This window comes from Amblyraja radiata, chromosome 37 (genome assembly GCF_010909765.2).
Source record: "Amblyraja radiata isolate CabotCenter1 chromosome 37, sAmbRad1.1.pri, whole genome shotgun sequence".
In the NCBI taxonomy this organism is placed as follows: Eukaryota; Metazoa; Chordata; class Chondrichthyes; order Rajiformes; family Rajidae; genus Amblyraja; species Amblyraja radiata.
This window is the reverse complement of record NC_045992.1, coordinates 20,817,509-20,843,379: the sequence shown is the minus strand read 5'-3', so window position 1 is coordinate 20,843,379 and position 25,871 is coordinate 20,817,509. Positions and strand designations below refer to the sequence as shown.

The following is a 25,871-nucleotide window of genomic DNA, read 5'->3' as shown; positions in this document are numbered from 1 at the left end:
GGACATATGTGATCATTGGGCATTGTGACACCACACGATGGAACGTTCACTAGGGGCTGGGGCTGCTTCTATGGGTGAGAAGCCAGTTTTTTTTTAAATATTGGGAGGGGGAGAGGTGCGGGGTGGGGGGGGGGGGGAGTGGGAGGATTTGATTAAACATGTGTACATAAACACGACGAAATGTAATCAGGAGTGGATACTTAGAAAGAAAAGTGAAATCTCTACCGAAATGGAAAAGATCTCGGTGATTTTGCGTCTGGCTTCGGCGTAGCAAGGAATCAAAGGAAGAAAGGCGGCCGGCACACAGTTTTATATATTAACTAGATCAAGTGCAGACCCGTTGGGTCTGTTTCCCTAACGGCTTTTGCGGGGCGGGGGGGCTGCGGCATCACACTCACATTAACCACCCCCCAAACACACAGGTGGGGGAGGGGGGGTGAGAAGAAGGGAGGGAGGGGAGAGGAGGAGGAGGAAACGGGACAGATTTGGGAGGGAAAGGAGAGCGGGGTAGGAGGTGAGAGAGGGGGATGGGGAGAGATCCGTGCGGGAGGGGGGGCTGGGGGGGGAGGACGGAGGAAGGGGGAGAGGGGTGGGGGGAGAGAGGGGAAGGAGTGGGGAGAGAGGAGGGGAAGGGGGGAGAGAAGAGGAAGAGTGGGGAGGGAGGAGGAGAGGGGTAGGGGGAGTGATCGAAGAGGGACAGAGGGTAGGGGGAAGGGGGCGGGGGGTGAGAGGAAAGAGGGTGGGGTAGAGAGGTAAGGGGGTGGGGGAGAGAGGGAAGGGGGTGGGGGAGAGAGGGAAGGAGGGTGGGGGAGGGGTGAGGAGAGGGAGAGGGGGAGAGGAGTGGGGATGGAGGGAGGGAGGGAGGGGTAGAGGGGTAGCGGGAGTGGTGGAAGAGGGGCGGGGGAGTGGTGGAAGAGGAACAGAGGTGTTGGGGAAGGGGTGGGGGAGAGAGGGGAAGGGAGGGGAAGAGAGAGGGGTTGGGGAGGAAGAGGGGTGGGGTAAGGGGAGAGAAGTGGAAGAGTGGGGGGCGAGGGGTAGGGGGAGTGGTGGATGAGGGACAGAGCGGTATGGGGGAAGGGGGCAGGGGGAGAGAGGGAAGGGGCTGGGGTAGAGAGAGAATGGGGGTGGGGGAGAGAGGGATGGGTGGAAGAGGGAGAGGGGTGAGGAGAGGGAAACATAGAAATTAAGTGCAGGAGAAGGCCATTCGGCTCTACGAGTCTGCACCACCATTCAATATGATCATGGCTGATAATCCAACTTAGTATCCTGTACCTGCCTTCTCTCCATACCCCCTGATCCCTTTAGCCACAAGGGCCAGATATAACTCCCTCTTAAATATAGCCAATGAACTGGCCTCAACTACCTTCTGTGCCAGTGAATTCCAGAGATTCACCACTCTCTGTGTGAAAAATGTTTTTCTCATCTCGGTCCTAAAAGATTATCTGGTCCTTAAACTGTGACCCCTTGTTCTGGACTTCCCCAACATCTGGAACAATCTTCCTGCATCTAGCCTGTCCAACCCCTTAAGAATTTTGTAAGTTTCTATAAGATACCCCCTCAATCTTCTAAAATCTAGCGAGTACAAGCCGAGTCTATCCAGTCTTTATTCATATGAAAGTCCTGACATCCCAGGAATCAGTCTGGTGAACATTCTCTGTACTCCCTCTATGGCAACAATGTCTTTGAGCATTGGGCATTATGACATCACACAATGGAACGTTCATCAGGGGCTGGGGCTCCTGCAAAGGCATATGTAAATGGATCCATTCCGATTGGACATATGTGAACATTGGGCATTGTGACATCACACAATGGATCGCTCATCAGGGGCTGGGGTTGGGGCTGCTTCTATGGGTGAGAAGCCAGTATTTTTTGAAATATTGGGGGAGGAGGGGTTGGGCTGCGGCATCACACTCATATTAACCACCCCCTAAACACACGGGTGGGGGGTGGGGTGTGAGAAGTGGGGAGGGAGGGGAGAGGGTGTGGAGGAGGAAATGGGACAGATTTGGCAGAGAAAGGAGAGCGGGGTAGGGGGTGAGAGAGGGGGATGGGGAGAGATGTGGGGGAGGGGGGGGGGGTGGGGAGGAAGGGGAAGAGCGAGGGAGGGGGAGAGGGGTGGGGGAGAAAGGGGAAAGAGTGGGGAGGGAGAGTGAAGGAGATGTGGGGAGAGAAATGGGAGAGTGGGGAGGGAGGAGGAAAGGGGTAGGGGGAGTGATGGAAGACGGACAGAGGGATAGGGGGAGGGGGGCGGGGGGAGAGAGGGAAGGGGGTGGGGGAGAGAGGGATGGGAGAGGGAGAGGGGTGAGGAGGGGGAGGAGAGAAGGGGGAGAGAAGTGGAGGAGTGGGGAGGGAGGGAGGGGTAGAGGGGTAGCGGGAGTGGTGGAAGAGGGACGGGGGAGTGGTGGAAGAGGAACAGAGGGGTAGGCGGAAGGGGTGGGGAGAGAGGGAAAGGGAGGGGAAGAGAGAGGGTGGGGGAGGGAGAGTGATGGGGTAAGGAGAGAGAAGTGGCAGTGGGGAGGGAGGGTTAGGGGGTATGGTGGAAGAGGGACAGAGGGGTAGGGGGAAGGGGGCGGGGGGAGAGAGGGAAGGGGGTGGGGTAGAGAGGGAAGGGGGTGGGGGAGAGAGGGATGGGTGGGCGAGGGAGAGGGTGAGGAGAGGGAAACATAGAAGCATCGAAATTAAGTGCAGGAGTAGGCCATTCGGCCCTTTGAGCCTGCACCGCCATTCAATATGATCATGGCTGATCATCCAACTCAGTATCCTGTACCTGCCTTCTCTCGATTCCATACCCCCTGATCCCTTTAGCCACAAGGGCCACATCTAACTCCCTCTTAAGTTCCGATTGGACATATGTGAACATTGGGCATTGTGACATCACACAATGGAACGTTCACCAAGTGCTGGTGCTCCTGCAAAGGCATATGTAAATGAATCCATTCCGATTGGACATCTGTGAGCATCGGGCATTGTGACATCACACGATGGATCGCTCATCAGGGGCTGGGGCTGGGGCTGGGGCTGCTTCTATGGGTGAGTAGACAGTATTTGTTTTTGAAATAATGAGGGGGGGGGGAGGATTTGATTAAAAACGCGTACGAAATGTAATGAGGAGCGGATACTTAGAAAGAAAAGTAAATCTCTACCGAAATGGAAATGATGTCGGCGATTCTGCGTCTGGTTTCGGAGTTGCAGTGAATCATATGAAGAAAGGCGGCCGGCAGCCGTCGATGTAAATGGATCCATTCCGATTGGACATCTGCGAGTATTGGGCATTGTGACATCACACGATGGAACCGAATCAAAAGGCAGACAGGCAGCCGGACGGACGGCAGGCGGCAGGCACACAGTTTTATATAATAGATAGATAGATAGATAGGTAGGTAGGTAGGTAGGTAGGTAGGTAGGTAGATAGATAGATAGATAGATAGATAGATAGATAGATAGATAGATAGATAGATAGATAGATAGATAGATAGATAGATAGATAGATAGATAGATAGATAGATAGATAGATAGATAGATAGATAGATAGATAGATAGATAGATAGATAGATAGATAGATAGATAGATAGATAGATAGATAGATAGATAGATAGATAGATAGATAGATGATATATAAAATATATATATAGCTGCTTGCATTCATTGCTGGCGACATGGAGTGCAAACATCACGGAGTCACAATGCAGCTCTACAAGGCTTTTATTAGGGCGCATTTGGGAGAACACGGGAGAATGGAGTTGAGACAGACAGACAGATCAACCACGATTCAATAGAAGAGCCAAACTCGATGGGCCAAATGGCCACATTCTACTCCTATTAATTAAGAACACGAACCTATTGCGTGCAGTTCTGGTAGCCCCATTGGAGGAATGGCGTGGAGGTTTTGAAAAGGGTGCAGCGCGGAATATTGCGTCGATCGGATGGTTGTCTGGATTGGAGGGTTCGATTAACATCTGGGACATCGCAGGTCAACAGGAGATTTAATAGAAGTATGTACATTTATGGGCGCTTCTGGACTTCTGGATTTCCCTGAGGCGATCAATAAAGTAAGCATTAATATTATTATTATAATTATTATTATTATTATTATTATTATTATTATTATTAGTATTAGTATTAGTATTAGTATTAGTATTAGTATTAGTATTATTATTAGTATTATTATTATTATTATTATTATTATTATTATTATTATTATTATTATTATTATTATTATTATTAGTTAGACAGTCTGAATCTTTTTACCTAATTAATCTAATTCATACATCCATGCACGTTGGGATCATTAGTTCCCCTCGACTGTAATAGTCTGCCCTCAAAACCATATAACCTTTTAACCATATAACCATATAACAATTACAGCACGGAAACAGGCCATCTCGGCCCTACAAGTCCGTGCCGAACAACTTTTTTCCCTTAGTCCCACCTGCCTGCACTCATACCATAACCCTCCATTCCCTTCTCATCCATATGCCTATCCAATTTATTTTTAAATGATACCAATGAACCTGCCGACACCACTTCCACTGGAAGCTCATTCCACACCGCTACCACTCTCTGAGTAAAGAAGTTCCCCCTCATGTTACCCCTAAACTTCTGTCCCTTAATTCTGAAGTCATGTCCTCTTGTTTGAATCTTCCCTATTCTCAAAGGGAAAAGCTTGATCACATCAACTCTGTCTATCCCTCTCATCATTTTAAAGACCTCTATCAGGTCCCCCCTTAACCTTCTACGCTCCAGAGAATAAAGATCTAAATTATTAAAAACATTTCCATTGACTGTGTAAGTAACCCGATCCTCATGCTTTTCCCCACGACAAAAGTAGAAAGAAAATGTTCACTGAGAACCTCGCCCATCTCATATGGCTCCATACAGTTTATAACGTAAATTCATGTAACAACTCACCTGTTACCCATTTTCGTTATGTATTTAAACAGTCTATTTGGATTATACTTAATATTATCCCACAGTGTTATCTACTGTCCCATTTCTGCCGCCTAATTTCCATTTCTAGTGTGTCCCTCAGTGTCTGACACTCTTCCAGGGATACAGCTGATTCCAGCTGCCTACGCCTGCCCCACGTCTCCATTTTATTCTTTACAAGATCCTCAAACTCTACGTTGTGTTTTCGTCTATCAGAATGACCAGGCCAAGTGCATGTACCTGGCCTTGCAATCTATTATCACTCTAAACTAAAACCATGCTGCAAAATCATTGGAATGTTCATCTATCGGAAATATTTGCTCTGCTTCCTTCTCCGCAGATGCCCCTGGATCTGCAGGGTGAATAGGGACGTTATTCCTTTATTACTTGGTTGCTGCATTGTGTGTTATGATTCACTTTGCCAAGCGTAATTGCAAGTATCCCCGACTTCATCACAGTAAAAATCATTCAATAATAAGGCTCCGCTGGGATTTGAACCCAGGATCTCCTGTTTACTAGACAGGCGCTTTGACCAGTTCAGCCACAGAGCCTTCGTACCAACCTCCAGCTGACATAATGTGATCTGACCTGAATTGTTCCGCACTCCAGTGTGTCCTGGTGTGATTTTGCCGAGATTCACTGTTCATTTACTTTTTTAGCATGTCCATGAATGGATTATCCGCAGCCAATCCCGCATGATTAAGCAAAGTCTCACTCGAGTATTTAGCACAATCCCTGTTGCCATCGCACCCACTAATCAGGATATTTACGTTTAATATCGCTACGAACTTGCAGCAGATGACTCAAATGAAAACGGACAAATTAATCATATGCTAGTGATTTTAAATGCCTCGGGTGGTTCCAACATTGAATTAAAAAGTCTATTTCTGTTCGCAAGGGTGATGCAATGCACATTATGTGGTCAAATATAAGGGGGTGACGGCAAGACGTGCATTGACGTGCAGAAGGGTCTTGGGTTCCATGTCCATAGCGCCCTACAAGTGGCAACACACGCGGCACGGGGACGCAGTGGTAGAGTTGCTGCTTGTCTGTACGGAGTTTGTACGTTCTCCCCGTGACCTGCGTGGGTTTTCTCCGAGATCTTCGGTTTTCTCCCACGCTCCAGAGACGTGCAAATTTGTAGGTTAATTAGCTTGGTAAATGTAAGGTGTATAGGATAGCGTTAATGTGCGGGGGTCGCTGGTCGGCGCGGGCATGCTGGACCGTAGGGACTGTTTCGCGCTGTATATCTAGACAAACCGAAATTAAAAAATGCAAAGGGATTAAAGGAGGTATGTAATATGCCTGCCTTCTTTCTTCGGGGGCATTCAGAATGTCAGGAAGTCATGACGCAGCTCTATAAGACTTTGATTAGGCCACATTTTGAATATTGCGTGCATTTTGGTCGTCCCATTACACCTCTTATTTGGTCGTCCCATTACACGATAGATTGGACACACTTCGGTTGATTTCTCTGGAACGCTGGAGTCTGTGGTAGATGCCTGTTCAAAGTATTAAACAAATTAAGAAACATATGCAGGGTAATCATCCAGTCGGAGCAATTTTCTAGCGATGGAGGATAGAGAAGCTAAGGGGTTACAGGAACTGAAATACGTTTTCATTAGGCGAGAAATAGTATTGGGTAGGCTAATGGGTCTGAAGGATGATAAATCCTCTGGGCCTGATGGTCTGCATCCCGGGGTCCTCAGGGGGGTGGCTCTAGAAATAATGGACGCATTGGTGATCATTTTCCGATGTTCAATAGATTCAGGATCAGTTCCTGTGGATTGAAGGATAGCTAATGTTATCCCACTTTCCAAGAGAGGCGCTAGAGTGACAACGGGGAATTACAGACCAGTTAGCTTGATTTCGGTTGTGGGAAAGTTGCTGGAGTCAATTATTAAAGAGGTAATAATGGGGCATTTGGATAGCAGTAAAAGGATTAGTCCAAGTCAGCATGGATTTAGGAAAGGAAAATCATGCTTGATTAATCTACTGGAATTTTTTGAGGATAAGTCAATTAAAATGGATGAAGGGGAGCCAGTGGATGTAGTGTATCTAGACTTTCAGAACGCATTTGTTAAGATACCGCACGGGAGACTGGTGACTAAAATTAGAGCACATGGTATTGGGGGTACAGGTGTTAACATGGATAGAAAATCGGTTGGCAGACAGGAGGCAAAGAGTGGGAGTGAACGGGTCATTTTCAGAATGGCAGGCAATGGCGAGTGGAGTGCCGCAAGGCTCTGTGTTGGGGCCGCAACTGTTTACCATATGTATTAATGATTTGGAAGAGGGAATTAGGAGCAACACTATCAAGTTTGTGGATGACGCAAAGCTGGGTGGCAGTGTGAAAAGTGAAGAGAATGTTAGGAGGTTGCAGGGTGACCTGGACATGTTGAGTGAATGGGCAGATGCGTGGCAGATGCAGTATAATATAGATAAATGCAAGGTTATCCACTTTGCTGGCAAAAACAAGGAGGCAGATTATTATGTCAACGGGGTTAGGTTAGGTAAGAGAGAGGTACAGCGAGACCTGGGTGGCCTTGTACACCTGCACTGAAAGTTGGCGTGCATGTACAGCAGGCAGTAAAGAAAGCTAATGGAATGTTGGCCTTCATAACAAGAGGATTTCAGTGAAGGAGTAGAGAGGTTCTACTGCAGTTGTATAGGGCTCTGGTAAGACCACATCTGGAGTATTGTATACAGTTTCGGTCTCCTAATTTGAGGAAGGACATCGTTGTGATTGAGGCAGTGCAGCGTAGATTCACGAGATTGATCTCTGGGATGGCGGGACTGTCATACGTGGAAAGATTGAAAACTAGGTCTGTATTCACTGGAGTATAAAAGGATGATGGGGATTCTTATAGAAACATATACAATTATAAAAGTCTGGACAAGCTAGATGCAGGAAAAAATTCCCAATGTTCAGAACCAGGGGCCACAGTCTTAGAATGAAGGGGAGGCCATTTAAGGCTGAGGTGAAAAAAAAACCTTTTCACCCAGACAGTTGTGAATTTGTGGAATTCCCTGCCACAGAGGGCAGTGGGGGCCAAATCACTGGGTGGATTTAAGAGAGAGTTAGATAGATCTCCAGGGGCTAGTGGAATCATGGGATATGGGGAGAGGGCAGGCACTGGTTATTGATAGGGGACGATCAGCCATGATCACAATGAATTCCGTTGCAGACTCGAAGGGCCGAAAGACCTCCTCCTGCCCCTATTTTCCATGTTTTTATACTTCTATGGCAATGTCAAAGACCAGGCACCATCAATTTTAAGGTAAGGCCGGAGCGGTAGGGGGATAATTCTACACAGATCTGAGGAGGGGAGGTTGGAGACACAGAATATGAAGCGTCCGTCGGCACAACTGGTCTAATATTACGCAGTTGTATGATGAGCTGCTCCCGCTTGACTGCATTTGGCGTTAAGAACTGTAATTGATCACTTTGATTTCGGTTGGCGACGTTCTTTTATCCACAACAGCTTTCGGTCGCATTCTCGACGGAGAGGCGACATTTTCCATGTCCCCTCCCTCGCGCCCTAACAGCATGGATTGGACCTGCCTTTCCCGGGGTCGGAACCGGAATTTCAGCAGCGGACGCAGCGTGGACATTTCATTGCCGGGGTCGTCAGACGGGAGTGCTGCGATTGCTGGCTCGCGGACTCTTACATCTTGAAATCGCGGCCTGCGGAGCTTCTTGCTGCGGGCGCGGCGCGGACTTGCCTTCCGGAGTCTGGGATTCCTCACCGGGGATCCCCGGAGAAGCGCTCCGACCACCGGGCCGCGGCTTAAAACATCCTGAAGCCGCGGTTTGCGGAGCTTCTAGCCGCGGGTGCGGCGTGGACTTACCACCCGGAGTCTGGGATCCCTCGCCGGGGATAGCGAAAGAAGAGCTCCTACCGCCGGACTGCGGCCAATAACATCCTGAAGCCGCGATCTCCAGTAAGACAGTGCGCATTCCGGTCCTCCAAGCCGCGGAGTGTGTTCGACCGTCCCGACGAGAGGGTCTGTACATCGGGCTGTCTGTAGCGGTGACTACGGAGGGTTCATGTCCTCGGCGAAGGGTGAACAAGGAGGAGGACTGACTGAACGTTGTGCCTTCCACCACAGTGAAGAATGCTGTGATGGATGTTTGTGTTTATTCTTATTGTGTTTTGTGCGATCTTTTTTAATTGTACCGCTGCAGGGAAATTCATTTCACTGCACCTTCGTGACGAATACATTGACTTTGACTTTTATAAAAAAAAACATATATCTCGCGGAAGCAGCTTGAAGATAAATCGTGCGGAGTTCAGAACAAAGTGAACAATAGGTGAACGATAATTTGTAGGATCTGAAATTTCCAAAGTACACCCGGCAGCATTAGGCGGTCGTGCCGTGCCCTGGGTCAATCGTATCTTGTTCTCAAGGGACATTCACTGGCAACGGATAATTCACCTGCACATTGAAATTCTGGTAATGTATCTATGCCGTTTGCCGACGACGCCGAAATAACGCTGTAGGAAATGCATCGTCCGAAAGATATGAAGGCTGTTGGTTCTTTCTCGGCTATCGGTACGTGCCCTTCACTGTTTGAATCTTGTTGTAATTGTCTGCCACAGAAGGTAGTTGAGGCCAGTTCATTGGCTATATTTAAGAGGGAGTTAGACGTGGCCCTTGTGGCTAAAGGGATCAGGGGGTATGGAGAGAAGGCAGGGATGGGATACTGAGTTGGATGATCAGCCATGATCATATCGAATGGCGGTGCAGTCTCGAAGGGCCGAATGGCCTACTCCTGCACCTATTTTCTATGTTTTTATGTTTCTATGTAACCTCAATTCGTCCGACGGTGATTCGCCAGAAGTCGTTATCTTGAATCTCGACACAAACGGAATGAAAAATATATATACCTTTTTGCTTACCGTAAGTCTAACTTTCCTCGAAATATTTGTTATCTTATTTCATTATTTCCAAACTGTCCTGGGACCATAGAGTAGATATATTATATAACCATATAATAACCATATAACAATTACAGCACGGAAACAAGCCATCTCGACCCTTCTAGTCCGTGCCGAACACGTATTCTCCCCGTCCCATATACCTGCGCTCAGACCATAACCCTCCATTCCTTTCCCGTCCATATAACTGTCCAATTTATTTTTAAATGATAAAAACGAACCTGCCTCCACCACCTTCACTGGAAGCTCATTCCACACAGCCACCACTCTCTGAGTAAAGAAGTTCCCCCTCATGTTACCCCTAATCTTCTGTCCCTTAATTCTCATGTCATAATAATAATAATAATAATAATAATAATAATAATAATAATAATAATAATAATAATAATAATAATAATAATAATAATAATAATAATAATAATATATTTTATTGTCATTGCACGTCAGTGCAACGAGATTTAGTGTGCAGCTCCACTGATGTACAAGAAAGGTACACAAATACAATACATAAATAAGCAAGCTGAATTGATTGACGTGACGTTGAATGCATTTCGTTGTCTCTGTATTGTACACTGACAATGACAATTATAATTGAATCTGAATCTGAATCTGACCATCTGAGGGAGACTGTCCAAAGGTGGTGGGTGGGGGGGTGGGGGGGGGGGGGGACTCATTATGGCCGGTTCAGAGCCGCTGTAGCTCTTGGGATAAAACTGTTCCTGCGATTCATGTCCCCTTGTTTGAATCTTCCCTCATCTCAGTGGGAAAAGCTTATCCACGTCAACTCTATCCCTCTAATCATTTTAAAGACCTCTATCAAGTCCCCCCCTTAACCTTCTGCGCTTCAAAGAATAAAACCCTAACTTGTTCAACCTTTCTCTGTAACTTAGTTGTTGAAACCCAGGCAACATTCTAGTAAATCTCCTCTCTACTCTCTCTATTTTGTTGACATCCTTCCTATAATTAGGCGACCAAAATTGTACACCATACTCCAGAATTGTCCTCACCAATGCCTTGTACAATTTTAACATTACATCCCAACTTCTATACTCAATGCTCTGATTTATAAAGGCCAGCACACCAAACGTTTTCTTTACCAACCTATCTACATGAGATTCCACTTTCAGGGAACTGTGCACAGTTATTCCCAAATCCCTCTGTTCACCTGCATTCTTCAATTCCCTACCATTTACCATGTACGTCCTATTTTGATTTGTCCTGCCAAGATGTAGCACCTCGCACTTATCAGCATTAAACTCCATCTGCCATCTTTCAGCCAACTCTTCCAACTGGCATAAATCTCTGTAGACTTTGAAAATCTACTTCATTATCCACAACCCCACCTATTTTAGTATCATCTGCATACTTACTAATCCAATTTACCACACCATCATCCAGATCATTGATGTACATGACAAACAACAGTGAACCTAACCCTGTGGCACCCCACTAGTCACTGGCCTCCAACCTGACAAACAACCATCCACCATTACTCTCTGGCATCTCCCTTTCAGCCACTGTTGAATCCATCTTGCTACTCCACCATTAATACCCCAAAATTGAACCATCTTAATCAGCCTTGCTGAAGTCCATATATACAACGTCCACTGCTTTACCCTCATCAATTTCCCGAGTAACCTCTTCAAACAATTCAAGAAGTTTAGTCAAACATGACCCTCCAGGCACAAATCCATGCTGACTGCTCCTAATCAGACCCTGTTTATCCAGATGCTTATATATATTATCTCTAAGTATCCTTTCCATTAATTTTCCCACCACTGACGTCAAACTAACAGGTCTATAATTGCTAGGTTTACTCTTAGACCACTTTTTAAACAATGGAACAACATGCGCCGTACGTCAATCCTCCGGCACTATTCCTGTTTCTAATGGCATTTGAAATATTTCTGTCATTGCCCCTGCTATTTCTACACTAACTTCCCTCCATGTCCTAGGGAATATCCTGTCCGGACCTGGAGACTTATCTACTTTTATATTCATCGAAAGTGTCAGTACTTCCTATTCTTTGAATCTCATGGTTTCCATGGCTACTCTACTTGTTTCCCTTACCTCACATAATTCAACATCCTTCTCCTTGGTGAATACCGAAGAAAATAAGTTGTTCAATATCTCCCCCATCTCTTTTGGCTCTGCAGACAGCTGTCCACGCTGACTCTCTAATGGACCAATTTTATCCCAAGTTATCCTTTTGCTATTAATATATCTGTAGAAACCCTTTGGATTTACTTTCACCTTACTTGCCAACGCAACCTCATATCTTCTTTTAGCTTTTCTAATTTCTTTCTTAAGATTCTTTTTACATTCTTTATACTCCTCAAGCACCTCATTTATTCCATGCTGTCTATAATTATTGTAGATCTCTCTCTTTTTCCGAACCAAGTGTCCAATTTTCCTTGAAAACCATGGCTCTTTCCAATTTTTACTATTTCCTTTCAGCAGAACAGGGACATAAACATTCTGTACTCTTAAAATGTCACCATTAAATGTCCTCCATTTCTCTTCCACATCTTTCCCATAAAACAAATTGTCCCAATTTACTCCTTTTAAATCCTTTCGCATCTTCTCAAAGTTAGCCTTTCTCCAATCAAAAATCTTAACCCTAGGTCCAGTTATGACCCTCTCCATAATTATATTGAAACTAATGGTATTGTGTTCACTGGTCCCGAACTGTTGCCCAACGCATACTCTGCCACCTGACCCGTCTCATTTCCTAACAGGAGGTCCAGCACCGCTCCTTCTCTAGTAGGTACATCTATGTATTGCTGCAAAAAACTATCCTGCACACATTTTACATACTCCAACCCATCCAGCCCATTTACAGAATGTGTTTCCCAGTCTATGTGTGGAAAATTGAAATCTCCCACAATCACTACCTTGTGCTTACTACTAATATCTGCAATCTCCTTACATATTTACTCTTCCAATTCTCGCTCCCCATTCGGCGGTCTATAATACACCCCTATAAGTGTTGCTACCCCTTTCCCATTTCTCAGTTCCACCCAAACAGCCTCCCTAGACGAGCCCTCTAATCAATCCTGCCAAAGCACTGCTGTAATATCTTCCCTGATAAGCAATGCAACACCTCCACCTCTTGCCCCTCCAATTCTATCACACCTGAAGCAACGAAATCCTGGAATATTTAGTTTCGAATCACAGCCCTCTTGCAACCATGTTTCACTGATCGCTACAACACCATACTTCCAGGTGTCAATCCAGGCTCTAAGTTCATCCACCTTTCTTACAATGCTCCTAGCATTAAAATATACACATTTAACAAACCCACCCTCTCTTATTCTCTGTTTATTGTCTTTTTACTCTCTCTCCCGTACATTTTAGGTCAGAGTGCTACCATTCTCTGCCTCCTGCCTCACATACTGACTGCTATATTTCCCAATTTGAGTTTTTCCCCCCAACCATACTAGTTTAAAGTCTCCCCAGTAGCCTTTGCAAATCTCCCCGCAAGGATATTGGTCCCCCTCGAGTTCAAGTGCAACCCGTCCTTTCTGTACAGGTCGCATCTTCCCCAAAAGAGGTATCAATGATCCAGAAACTTAAATCCATACCCACTGCACCAGTCCCTCATCCATTCATTTATCCTCCACCTCGCTCCATTCCTACTCTCACTGTCGCGTGGCACAGGCAGTAATCCTGCGATTGTTACCTTTGCAGTCCTTCTCCTTAACACTCTACCTAACTCCCTAAATTCTTCTTTCAGGACCTCTTCTCTTTTTGTACCTATGTCGTTGGTACCTATATGTACCACTTATTTGGATCCTGAATGCCACGAACAGCCGCAGACAGCATTGAGATGTTGAGGTCACCGTTTTATTTTAAACATAGACCAATAATTTCATTATTTTTGTGTACATTTGGATCTCTGGTCCTAACGTTATTGCATTCGTTGTTGATGTTGTTGTATTTTCTGCCCCCTGAATCGTCACTGATATTCAACTCTGACGGACGTTTAACCCACAGATGTTCCCAGGGAACATCCCGCAGCCACTGGACATCTCGCGCATTCAAGCGATCGGATATTTTTTCTTGTACATGATTAAGCAAAGAGAAGGAGTAAACGGGTCCTTTTCACTATGGCAGGCAGTGACTAGTGGGGTACCGCAAGGCTCAGTGCTGGGAACCCAGCTATTTACAATTTATATTAATGATCTGGATGAGGGAATTGAAGGCAACATCTCCACGTTTGCGGATGACACTAAACTGGGGGGCAGTGTTAGCTGTGAGGAGGATGTTAGGAGACTGCAAGGTGACTTGGATATGCTGGGTGAGTGGGCAAATGTTTGGCAGATGCAGTATTATGTGGATAAATGTGAGGTTATCCACTTTGGTGGCAAAAACAGGAAAGCAGACTATTATCTAAATGGTGGCCGATTAGGAAAAGGGGAGATGCAGCGAGACCTGGGTGTCATGGTACACCAGTCATTGAAAGTAGGCATGCAGGTGCAGCAGGCAGTGAAGAAAGCGAATGGTATGTTAGCTTTCATAGCAAACAGATTTGAGTTTAGGAGCAGGGAGGTTCTATTGCAGTTGTACAGGGTCTTGGTGAGACCACACCTGGAGTATTGCGTACAGTTTTGGTCTCCAAATCTGAGGAAGGACATTATAGCCATAGAGGGAGTGCAGAGAAGGTTCACCAGACTGATTCCTGGGATGTCAGGACTTTCATATGGGGAAAGACTGGATAGACCTGGCTTATACTCTCTAGAATTTAGGAGATTGAGAGGGGATCTTATAGAAACGTACAACATTCTATGGGGTTGGACAGGCTAGATGCAGGAAGATTGTTCCCGATGTTGGGGAAGTCCAGGACAAGGGGTCACAGCTTAAGGATAAGGGGGGAAATCCTTTAGGACCGAGATGAGAAGAAACCTTTTCACACAGAGAATGGTGAATCTCTGGAACTCTCTGCCACAGAGGGTAGTTGAGGCCAGTCCATTGGCTATATTTAAGAGGGAGTTAGGTGTGGCCCTTGTGGCTAAAGGGATCAGGGGGTATGGAGAGAAGGCTGGTACGGGATACTGAGTTGGATGGCGGTGCAGGCTCGAAGGGCCGAATGGCCTCCTCCTGCACCTATTTTCTATGTATCTATGTATCTATTAATCAAATTATTGCCCTTAAAAGTTTCCTCTTCAAGATTCCTCTTGTAACCTAAAAATATTGCAATCGCCGAACGGCTACGATAAGGTAATTGGCACTTTTTTTAGTCTTCACTTTTTTTTCTTTTTTTCACGAAGGTCCCTCCACGCCGTGCCCTTTTCAATGCAAGCGGACCCCATCACCACGCGTGGTCTGTGCTCCTTCGCATGTCGATGCCCCCATCGACCGCCGCACTGTATTCTCCACTGTCACTGCCGGGTTCTCACCGGACCCTTCCGTGGTGCCGACCCAGCCCCAACCGCGGACTACGTCCCGCGGGGGCTCACTGAGACCTCCTCCGCGTCTCCGCCGATCCAGGCTCCATCAGCCACGTGCTCCACCGGTCGAGGGCTCAGGCCCATGGGGACACCAGCCTCGCCTCCCTCGCCAGCGGCTGGGTCCGACACGCAGAGGCTCCGAACTTGGCTACTCCGCGGCTTGCCGGGAGGCGTCTGTGATCTCCGAGAACCCCACGAAAGCTTTCAGTGGGCTATACATGTGTACCCCAAATTCCATTTACACAGTAATGCTGGTCAAATTCCTGCCGTTAATTGTAAAATGTCCCCTTGCATTTGCTTTCCAAAAGAGCAGCATCATAATACGTGTCTGTAATAAACGCTATCGGCCGTGTCTCCTGCTACACACAGACGATTATACCTTGTCCAAGGTCTAGAACCCCAGCGATGTTTGGGTCGTCTTGTTCGCCATGTTCGACTTTATCATTTATATATCCCAGAAACAGCAGTTCCTCGAACTGACCGCTACAGAATAACATTAATCACAAACTTCCAACCGATGTCCCCCCTCCACCGCAACTCTGTTTGTTAAGCCAGTCAGTTCTGAAACCCAAACTAACAAGTCTCCGTTAATCACGTGCGTTCTAATATTATAGATCAGCCTATCTTGTCAAGTGCTTCTTTAACGTCCATTTAGACAACGTCCGCAGCACTAATTTCACGAATAACCTTCGACAAATCCTCCGAAATCTCAGTCAAGTTTATAAGACATGACCTTTCAAACAGGACAAATTAAGTGTGTCTGTCTTCATTAGCCCCCACCTTACACATATCAGTGAATCCTATCCCTAGAATTCCTCCCCGAATGTTTCCTGATTACCAATATTAGGCTCGCCGGCCTATACATTTCTGGATTATCCTTATTTTGCTTCCTAGAACAACATTGAGTATTCTCGAATCATCCAGCAATTCGCCCACTATTACTTTGCAAAGCTGCCAGCTATGCTGGTGGAACCGGACATGACCATGGCGTTTAAGAGGGGCACATTAGATAGGCACATGGATATGCAAGGAATGAAGGGATATGGATGACATGCAGACAGAAGTTAGCTTAACTTGGCATCATGTTCGGCACATACATTGTGAACCGATGGCCCGGCTCCAGTGCTGTAGTCGTTTATATTTTACTGATGCAATACAATCTATCATGGGTTTGATACCATCTGATGAGTTATTCCAGCAACCGCGATAATGCGTCGTCAGTCTTCATTACCGCAGTCATTCCAACTGCCTTGTCACTTTAGACTGATGACTCTGAATTGCCTATCACCAGCCACTCAGTCGTTACTGGATATTTCATTGCGTCAGCTCTGTCATGGAATCGTACCAGACTACGTCCCACGGCAATAGACCTCGCCTACTTCTAACAGTAAATACAATTCGGATATTAAACAGAGTGCGGTGCATCAATTTATTCAGAAAATATTCAGATATTCAGAACGTGTCATTCGCAAGACCCATTCAATCACGTATGTCTGTTGGTCCGACTGTTCCTCCCTTAGATTCCCACAACCCCGTCGTAGTCCTTGCAACACCAGAGGCCACGGCCACAATCAGAGGTTACAGAAATTGTAAAGGGTGGGCATGGGTTAACCTGACAAACACCTCCTATCTTGCCACAGGCATATACCCGTCCTGAAATACAGAAATATGAGAAATCACTTCACTTGAAACGATATTAATAATAACAGTATAGTAATAGTGGTAATAGTAATATAGTATTATAGTAATAGTATAATAATAGTATCAGAAAACGGCGATAGAGGAAGACATTGAGCTGTCCGGCCTCACATGTCTTGTGTAGTTTGTGTTTGCTCTTGTATCTCTCGTCCATTCCCTGATCACTTAAGATCTTTTCCAATTTCCAAAGTGATACCCACTTCGTCTGCCTGATTCTACAACGTATTCAACGTTTGAGCATATTTCTTTCACACCAAACACGTCGAACTCTTGAATGGATATATTCACCGTTGTTTGTCATGGGGTCGCGCATGTCTAAGATGCCCAGAATAATAAATATGAAATATTTGGAAGAGACGATAAGGATAATGTTTTTTCTCGTCCAGAGGGTCGGTACGATCCATGGCAGAAACTATGCACGCCTAGTGGGCGTAGAGTTTCCCTTTAAGCCAATGGTATCAGAATGATTTGGCCTACTAGGTGACAGATTGAGAGACCTGGGAAATGGGAGTTGGATATCGGTGCAATGTCTTGCGTGTCCACTATAATATTTACACTTTTCGAAAAAAAATTCAGGCAAAGTTTCTACAAACTGGGTATCATGTTGTTCACTTACCTTCACTTTTTGAATGTTGCCTCAAACCCATTTCGGTAATTGGAGTCCGAAATAATATCAATATTGCAAATATCAAGATTATGTTCTTCAACATTCTGCGTTGTGTTTTCCTTGCTGTGCAGTTCGCGTTCATTTTGCTTGGAGAACATTCTGGAAATTAGTAACAGCCCACATTTTCTTTCCACGTAGTTTCTGATTAATAAATGGAGAGACAACTCTAACTAACTATTAAACCGGTGAGGGCTGAAAAGAACATTCTGCTGTGGTTGTACGAAATCGTTAATCAAAATTAATGGTTGACATTGTACCTGCCTCAATCGATTCCTCTGAAAGCTCTTTTCATATGACTAGCCGCACTCTACGTGATAACGTTGCTTATTAGATTTCGATTAAAATTGTCCCTCTCATTTTGAACATAAGACTTCTAGTTCATGATTCCCATACCCCGCGGAAGAAGACTGGGCATCCACCCAATATTTCCTCCCCATGATGGTAAAATGTGGCACTAAATGGAGTTGTCATTGTATTCAGATTTCACAGCATAGGGAATTTACAAGAGAGATTGCATGTACACTAGCTACAAAACATGAGTATTTAGCTGCGTTAGTCCGCGATCAAAATAGAGTCACTGAAACGTTGCAAAATAGCGAGTTGTCATATTTACGGAAAAAAAACTAAATAGGGAATATTTATAATCCAACGTCGTATAAAATTCCCTGAAATTGCAAAAGCAAGATGATGGGCTTCCTACTATTTTCCATATCCGAGTATATTCGAACTGTATTACCCTTCCTGCCTCTCAGACACTTAAGTACTCTGCTGGCCAGTGAACTGTGCCCTGGTGTTAAGGCATTGAGCAGCAATATCAAGACTATTGGAAACAGAGGACTCGAGTCAGCAGTGAATCAAGGCGAATACCACTCACTCTGGTTCAGTGTAGTAATCTGAGTAACGAAGTAAGGTAATGCCATTCATATCGTGTTCTGCACAGAGATGAATAAACGCATAGTACCTGTAGCGGCAGATTTTTCAGATCTTTCAGGAAATTAACTCCCTAGCCATTAATTGGTTGAGAGGGGATAAGGGGAATATCTTCGGTACGCATGCAAGCTGCCTCAGAGACTTACAGAGCTTCTACTTTCATAAAGCTTCAGCACACAGTCTTTTAATGAATATTTTCTTTATTGTAGATATAAAACAGTAAGATACATCCAAGGTTTTCTGTCTTGTTCCATCAATCTTCTTCGAACTCCTGGTGCATTGCTTCAGATACTAGAAAACTCTTCGTGTCTTCTTCTTCACATGAGGCTTGACATGCTTGACATGCTTGACATGCTTGACATGCTTGACATGCTCGAAGGATAAACCTTCTCCCTCTCCTGTCCAAAACGAATTCCCAACTAAACTAACACGCAAGCAGTTAAGCTGCATAAACACGCCCCTAGACACGTCATAAAATCCCACCCACATTATAACGGGCTGGCTAAAATTTAAAGGAACATGCCATCCACAATGACATGCAAAATAGGCCAAATGGCCACTTCACACCGGCCCCTAATTGTTCCGAATACATAATGAGGCAATTACCAAATAACATCAAAAAAGTGGCCATTAAGGCTTAGCATACATCAAAATCAAAATCAAAATATCAGGGAATAAAACCCTGTGGCTCCCTCCTGTGACTCCCTCGTCAGGAAATCAAACCGCGATCGCCCGCATGCCAGGCGTGGATACTGACCACCATACTAATGAGGAAAAAATAGCATGCACTATATATCTGCAATCACAATTCTTTCTCGACTCTTCCTTCCTCGCTTTCGCCTTCTAGAAGCAAGCACAACTTAGTTATTGGTCTTATTAAAACATTGTTTTTTGTTTTCAGTCGCACTATACGTACCAAACCCTGAACATCAGGCATGATTTCCAGTATTCTACCCATTAACCAAGAACCTCTAGATGCTGTAGAGTCAGCCACCAACACAATGTCGCCTGGAACAAAGTTCCTTTTAATCCTTAGCCATCGTTGTCGTTCTTGGATTAAAGGCAAATACTCTTGTATCCATCTCCTCCAAAAAAGATTTGCCATATATTGTACTTGCTTCCATCTACGTCTCATATACAAATCTTCTTTTACAAAAAGCCCAGGTGGAAGTGTTGGAATGGTTTTCAGCAGAAGAATATGATTTGGTGTGAGTACTTCCAGGTCATTAGGATTGTCAGAACCTTTCGTAATAGGTCGATTGTTTAAAATCGCCTCAATTTCACAAAACAGTGTCTGTAACCCTTCATCATCCAAAACTTGTTGTCTCAGAACGGAGCGCAGCACATTTCGTACCATACGAATTAATCGTTCCCAAATACCGCCATGATGGGAACCCATTGGAGGATTAAAGTTCCATTTTATGCCTTGTTGAAGCATAGTATATTGGATTTTGTCCTGATTTAAGTCTTTGAGTGCTTTTTTTAGTTCCCTATCCGCTCCAACGAAATTCGAACCATTATCCGATCTTAACGAAGTAACTTGACCCCGTCGACAAATAAATCTCCTTAATGCCTGAATACACGAGTCCGTGTCGAGTGTAGATGCAACTTCAAGATGTACCGCTCTACTCGCCATACAAGTGAAGATCACACCATATCTTTTCACAAGGCTACGTCCTCTCTTAACTTCCATAGGACCAAAATAATCCACCCCCACATCTGTGAATGGAGGTTTGTCTGGAGTGATCCTCTCCAAAGGCAAGTCTGCCATCTTCTGTATACCAAGTTTCCCACGCTCCCGCGTGCATATGATGCAATTTTTTATTATCTTTCTTGCTGCTGAATTAGCCTTGGTAACCCAATATTTTTTACGAAGTTGGGATAGCATGTAATTTCTTCCTCCATGCCCAATTTGTTCATGAATATGCCGTAATAATAATGTTGTTATGTAAAAGTCCTTAGCGAGAATGATAGGACGTTTCCTTTCTTCAGGCATTGCCAATCTGTTTAGGCGTCCACCCATCCGCAGAAGATCTCCTTCCCAAATTGGGTCGAGCTTATACAATTGACTACTTCTTTTTACCCCTTCTCCACCAGCTTGTAATGTTAATATCTCTTCTTTGTATTTCTGCCTTTGACAGAAAGAAATGATCGCATTTTCTGCTTTGAGGAGATCATCAAGACTAGTTGGCTAGGTGAAGCTTCAAAAACTTGCGTCTGGAATTTGATTTCCTTTTCCCTTTCCGCAGGATTCTTCTCCAAGATACTTTCTGTTATTTGTTTCTTTTCCCGAATTTTCATCAACAATCTTGTTTTTATCTTAAGAAACCAGGCTACCGATGTTCTCAATTTATTCCATGATGAAAAGTGGGTAATTAAACTATTCTGGTTTTTCCCATTACGAATGCAACATGCACTCTTTTGTTTACATCTTGTAGTCTTAAGTATGAAACAGTCCCATAACCACTTTCGCTGGCATCCGAAAAGTGATGCAGTTGCGCATTTCCGATATTACCAATGGTTTTAGGCTTTATACACCGATCTACTTTAAACGTTGACATTTTTTGGAGGTCTTTTAACCATTCTGTCCAACTGTGCGAGGATGTTTGAGTTATACTCTCATCCCAACCAAGTTTTTCTCGACACAGATTCTGTAAAATTAACTTGGCTAGCAGTGTAAATGGTGCCAGAAATCCCAAAGGATCATATACTGAACCAATCGCAGATAAGATACCCCTTCTTGTGCATGGTCGTTCTTGAATTGACAATTTAAACTTAAACACATCTGTTTCCACACACCAGTGCAGTCCCAGTGCCCTTTCCATTGGCAAGTTGTCTTTGTCTAAATCCATCACCTTGGTTTCTTCGGCTCTGTCATCTGGTGGAATGCTTTCCAAAACAGCACGACTGTTGCTGACCCACTTGGTAAGTACAAATCCTCCCTTATTGCAGAGAAAGGTTAGGTGCTTCACTATTTGAATTGCCTCTAACTCGGTAGATACGGATTTTAGGCAATCGTCCACATAAAAATTATTTTTCAAAGTGGAAATTACCTCCTCTGGGAAATAATCTTTATTATCCTCTGCGGTTTTCCTCAAAGCGAAATTCGCACAACTTGGAGATGACACTGCTCCGAAAAGATGTACTTTCATTCGGTAATCAACAAGGTCTTGCTGCACATCCCCTTCAGGCCACCATAAGAATCGCAGATAATCAATATGTTTACCAGTTACTTTCACTTGATAAAACATTGCTCTGATATCAGCCATCAAAGCTATCGGTTCTTGTCTAAATTTGATGAGAACTCCAAGGAGCGAGTTAGTAAGGTCTGGACCTTGCAGTAATTCACTGTTAAGTGATGTCCCTTTAAAGACTGCCGCGCAGTCAAAGACCACCCTCAATGTCCCTTTCTTCGAGTGGTACACCCCATGGTGCGGAATATACCAGATCTCTCCATCATCTCGATATAGTTGATTCATTGGTATCCTTTCAGCATAATCGTTATTAATCATATTCTGTAAGAAGGATGTATATTCCTCTTGAAATTTCGTGTTCTTAACAAATTTACGTTTCAAACCATGAATACGCTGTTCAGCCATATAGCGATTATTTGGTAAATTGACACTTTCCTTCTTGAAAGGTAAATCCAAACAATAATGTCCATTTTTCATCTTAACTGAATGGTTCATAATATCTAAGAATTTCAATTCTTCTCTAGACATTTCTTCATGTTCTTGGCTGGTACTTTCATTGAAGTCATGATTATATTGCTTCATTAACAGCTTTTCCAATTTACCTGTAGATATTTGGTTAACAGCAACAGCACGGCAATTCATTTTGCTGGTGCTTTCCTTATTCTTACCCAAGGAGCCATAAATAACCCCATCCTAATAGGGTCTTCATAGCATACGGTCCATCCCCTTGGCTCCTAATTATCTGTACAGGTTCTAATGCTCTCAGGGCATTCGTTCCAATAAGTAAGTCAATATCAGAATTTATCTTTGTTATTTTGACTTCTTTCAGGTAAGGCCATTGCTGTAAGTCTTCACATCTGGGTACATTTTGACGACCAACAGGCATTGTTTCATGTGTGAAAACCTCTGAAATTGGAATAAAATTATCTTCATCCAAACTGGATATCTCCATATTTGTTATATAATAACTCTGGTAATCCTTTTCTTTATTCATGGTACGCATTTGAATTTTAACTTTCTCTCCAGTAATGTCCAACCTTCTCATCAAATTATCTGTGCAAAAAGTAGCTGAACTCCCATGATCCAGAAATGCATATGTATGCAACACTACATTAGTTTCCCTATTTCTCACTTGTACTGGTAAAATAGAGAAAATGCATGCTTTCTCTCCGGCCCCAATATGTGCAGTTACTTGAGGCGAGGTGATAGCATTTACATCCGCTGACTCCTTTTTCTGCTCAGTATGATCTGGCTCTTTCTTTACAGTATGAAGCACATCAGGATGATTCTGCTTACATTTGTCACAAATTATTGGACACCTACAGTCTTTTACCATGTGCCATTTCTTTAAACATCCATAGCAGATTCCATTCCTTTTTAAAAAGTCCATCTTTTTTTCATATTTCTTTTCCTTAAATTTACGACACCATCTTATGGTGTGACCTACTTCATCACAAAATGGACAGAATTCATTCTTTCTGGTCGGTGCATCCTCTTTTGCACCACCTAACACCTTCTCAGGTATTATATTGGTAGCAAAATTGCTTTTCTTAGGCCCTGTCTTTTGTTTAGTTTTGACATAGGTAGAACCCTTATAAATTGCAAGTGGCTTGGCTTCTTCAATAATCCCGCTGCATGAATCTGACATGTACCGTTCTTCTCTTTCTAAATATTCCACCAGGTCTGGTAGCCTGGCTACTTGTTTGCTCTTATCACGTATTTTACCTGCCCTTTCTCTCCACCTTTCTCTCATTCTTCTGGGCAACTTGCTAATGATGATTCTCATATTACTTGAAAGATTAATTTCCTTCATATAGCCAAGATTTTTCATCGAGCTGCAACATCTTCTCAGAAATATTGCATATTCACTCAATTTTTCCACATCTTCTGGCTTGATTTCTTTCCAATCATGGGCCTTTTCAATGTATGCATTCGCAATCCTCTGTTCATCACCAAAACGTTCCTTCAATAATCTTCTCGCCTTTTTATAGCCCTGGTTGTCTGGCTCCATCTGACAACTTTCCACAAGCCTCTTCACCTTTCCTTGTGTGTACTTCACCAGAAACCTTAAGCGCTCTTTTTCATCCATAACTTTCTTCTCTAATACCTCTTCCAGTGCCCTCACGAAAGTTTCATATTCCAAAGGATCTCCAGCATACGTAGGAATTTCAACTGGTGGCAAATTGAGAGATTTATTTCGTCGAGCTATAATCTCGTTGAATTCAGATTGCTTATGTAGCAGTGCCATTAGACCAACCTGATTCCCTTCTCCTTGGTCCACTGGTCTTTCTCGAGTTTGTACGGATGTTCTTATAGTAGCTAGTTTCGGTCTAGCATCCATTTGCTGAGCTGAAGGTTCACTAAACCTATTTAGGTTTTCCAATCCAAGGTATCCTGTGGACTTTGACCGTGGAATCGATTCAACTGCCAATTCACTCTGAGCAGGTCTGGCTCTCTGTCTAGAGCTTATCGCCTTTGATGATCTAGAGCTGCATCTAGACCCTTCACTTTCCAGTATGTCCCTTCTGGCTTGAGCCACCTTCAACTTTGTATCTAATTCCAGTTGTTCCTGACATCGCGCCATTTCTTCTTGCTGTCGCTTTGTCTCATCTTGCTGTCGGGCCATCTGTTGCATCTGGTGTCGGGCCATCTGTTGCATCATCTCTTCTTGCTGTCGCTTTGTCTCATCTTGCTGTCGGGCCATCTCATGTTTTTTCTTCATAGCATCCGCTTCTATTGAGAGCGCTGCTAACTCAGCCTTTGCTCCCAAACGAGCAGAAGCCCTCGAAACCGAACTGGCTGAGCTACCAGATTTACGGCCTGATCTTTGTGAAGATACATTTGAGATACTATCTTCCGGTGCTATTTCATCACCTTCTTCTTCTGGCTTAGTATCTTCTTTTCTGCTACCTTTACTTTTGCTAACTTGCTCTAACCATCCTTCTACAACTTCTTTGGATTCATCATAATACTCCGTATTTTCACAATCCCACTTAAAATGTCTTGTCTGCTCCTCTGGAGAACGCTCTGCCTCCAGCAGTGTGTCCTGCTTCTCTTTCAGCTCATGGTTAAGGCTACTTATCAGGCGTAATTTCTCTTCCACCTTGTCCTGGTTCTCTTCTGATTCCATGAGTGTCTTCACACTTTCAAACATCTTTCTAATCTTCTTCCCCAACTTATTCCTATCCAATTCAGCCTCCTTGAGAACATAACCTCGACCTTTCTCAGTGAGTTTAAGTTGTCTGGCTGGTCTTTCTTCACCACCATGTGGCTCTTCTGGCATAGCTCTGCCCTCATCTTCCTTCATGATTTAAAAGAGGTCTTGGCAGATTGCCAAGTCTTTAAATTAGTCGAAAAAAAAAGTCTCTTGCTTCTGAGTGACTTTGTTATTATCAACAATTTCTTCCAAAACTAAAACATACTGATAATGTAGAGAACCTCTCTCTAATTCCAGGTGCAAAATAAATGATGCTAATTCCAATGGAATGCTCCTTTATCTCTTTGATTCAAAACAATCCAAGGTCGGTCTGCCTTTCCCAGACACGCTGGAGAAAACAGCTTGTTGAGCTCTATTACAGAATTCTTTCAATTAAAACCGTAATTTTAATTCAAAAGGTAATAATCAATTCGTACTCACAATCCAGTGATACGTCTTCCGATGCGTTCCGATGCTGTTGATAGACCTCAAGTCTCCTCCTGGCCGAGATCTTCTTCAGTTCCACGATTGGAACCAATCTTCTTTGGCTGCGCCTTTTCGAGGTCTTAGCCTTCGCACTTCGATCTTCTGTCCCTATCTCAGGGACTGGTATTTACCCCCGCCGGAGGTTCGCTTTTACTTATCTTCTACTTCTTCTTCTTCTGTCCCAATCTCTGGGACTGGCATTTACCCCCTGCCGGAGGTATCCTTCGACTTAATGTAGCGGCAGATTTTTCAGATCTTTCAGGAAATTAACTCCCTAGCCACTAATTGGTTGAGAGGGGATAAGGGGAATATCTTCGGTACGCATGCAAGCTGCCTCAGAGACTTACAGAGCTTCTACTTTCATAAAGCTTCAGCACA

At 44.3% G+C, this 25,871-nt stretch overlaps 1 non-coding gene across 1 annotated transcript; it reads right to left on the bottom strand.

Annotated features, from left to right (window-relative positions):
* Nucleotides 1–5,406: 5,406 nt before the first annotated feature.
* On the bottom strand, nt 5,407–5,480 carry trnat-agu. The gene has a single exon. It is a non-coding gene; the product is annotated as a tRNA-Thr (tRNA).
* Nucleotides 5,481–25,871: the final 20,391 nt, after the last annotated feature.